Here is a 2552-nt window from a genome sequence, read left to right as displayed (position 1 = left end):
TGTAAGACATTTACTTGAAATGACAATGTCAAAAATCACTTGGATCAGTTTTTTGTAAGCAACGATCAAAACTTTTATGAATGTGAAATCATGCTACTACCAGAAATGATGACAACAGGTATTTGACCAAAATGGTCGATATATAATTCAATAAAATATTTATTTATTATAAAAATATTGTGTTTTTTTCCATGGAAGAAAACGAAATTACTTTCTGAACAACCCAATACATACAAACATGCATACATACATATACTGAAGAAAGAAAGAAAAAAAAACCAGAAGTTGAAACAATGGAAACATGGTGATTTTCCAGCTATAAAATGGCAGTCAGTTTTTTGTGTGTGGTAGGTAATGACCATGGGCAGATCTACATAGGGACTAACAGGGCTTAAGCCCTGGGCCCCAAGTGTCAAGGGTCCACAAAAAATGAATTATAAATTTTTAATACTTTTTCATTAATAATGAGCACTTATCATTTAGTAAAAAATCATTAATATTAATAATATAATAATAATGATAATTTATAGTATTATTTGTATTAACAAAAACTGGGGTCCCATTGGACTTCAATAAGCCCTAAGCCCCAAAAAACCTAGATCTGTCCCCGCTGGTAATGACTTTGATTTTTTAGGATGTTAAATGAGATATTGTTAATTGATTATCTTCCAAAGGGCCAAGTGATAATGGGAGAAACCTTTTGAATCAACTAAAAAAATTTGCAAAAAAACACTGCTTTTATCAAAGTAAACAATCATTTTTTATCAGGATTATGCAAGTGTCTATATAAGTACAGTTGTAGAATTAAAGTATAATTTACTATCCCAACCATCTTATTTGCCTGTTAAAATGTAATAAAATTCTTTTTATGTCAGTTTCATTATTTTCATGACAAATTAGAGAGGTTGAGGCGCACGTTTTAAACGTGTAAACGTGTACGTGTGACGTTCGGCGCCGCTTTCCCGTAAGCATAAAAGTTTGACGATGGTGTTTGAAATGTCGAGCGTGATTCCACCGACTATCCAAACACCATTGTCAAACTTTTAGGCTTACGGGAAAGCGGCGCCGAACGTCACACGTACACGTTTACACATTTAAAACGTGCGCCTCAACCTCTCTATTACATTGCATCAAACTTCTAAATCGTTGAAGAGGACAATTTGATTTGAAATGATCTAACAATAGTGGAATAAACATAATTTTTAATGTAATATTTACTGTAATATTGATTTCTGTCTGATATATTTTAATAATACATATTTTTTTTTTTTTTAATTATTTTAGTTCAAAGATATCAAGCAGTATGGATGTCTTGACACCAGAAAGACAACACAATTTCTCAAACTTGTCTTTTAACAGTATAAACAGTGTTAAAAGTTCTGGTAATAGGAAAATGTCACTTTCATTTAACAACTCTGAATCTTCTCAAATTTTAAAAAATAATTCAAATGAGAAAATTACCCCAAAACGTAAGAAGAAAAACTCTCTTCTTCAGCAACTACTACTGGAACAAAATCAAAAGAAACAAAATGACAGTAGTAATAGTTTGTCTGCCTTTCTTTCAAGTATATAAATTTGAAAATAAACAATTATTTTTAATGTGGTATAATATTTTATTATTTAAGTTATAATTGCTTTCAACATTACAGTTTGATTATTCAAATGATTATTGCACAAGGAAATAACTGAACACATTTATTTCACACTGTATATCATGGTGGCCAAACTGCAGCTTGCGAGCCACAGGTGGCTCTTCTAGATCTTTATTGTGACTCCCATACAACCTACTTACATCATTTCTTTTTATAAACTGTAAACATATAATACTGCTCTAATAGAGAACTCTGCTTTCACATATTTCTGATAAGTGATATATGGCTCTTATTATGGTTCCTTTTGGCCACCTCCGCTATATAAAAAATGGTATAAATATATAAACCAGACAATATAATTATTTGAGACATATCATTGGGATAATGAAATTGGTCGGAAGTATGGTGTATGTATTGTTATTTTGAAACCAAATATGACATTTCAATAAGCAATTGGAATTTCTTACATTATTTTTTTAAGTGAAAAAGTAAATTATGGCAATTTAAATTGGTTTTCTTGGAAATTCTTAGGAAAATGTTTTTCTGGTTATTTTGTATATGATCAGAACAACAAAAGAAATAAAAACAGATCTTATTTCTTTGTTTAGTTAACAATAAATAACAAATTATGTAACAATACCCATATCAGGATGAACATAAATGTCCTGATTAGTTATTTTGTATTTATATAGGGGTTTTAGAAAAGTCCATGCACCCCTACAAGTTTTAACCACCTGTCATAGTGCCATGGAAGTGTACTACGTTGTAAAGTATTGTTTTGTATTAATTAAACAATGCTCTTTCATTATGTAATTAGACTCTTATCTGTCTCTGTTGATTTCTGAGTTAGTTTTATTTAGTTCCATATTTTGTGGCTAAGAACACTAAAATCACGTTCACTGAACTGCACACGATCATTTTCCTGTAAGTGCCAATTACTTCTGTGCACTATGACAGGTA

Source organism: Centruroides sculpturatus, unplaced genomic scaffold, assembly GCF_000671375.1.
Source record: "Centruroides sculpturatus isolate CEXI.00-Female unplaced genomic scaffold, Cexi_2.0 scaffold978, whole genome shotgun sequence".
Classification (NCBI taxonomy): domain Eukaryota; kingdom Metazoa; phylum Arthropoda; class Arachnida; order Scorpiones; family Buthidae; genus Centruroides; species Centruroides sculpturatus.
Note: the sequence above shows the minus strand (reverse complement) of the source record.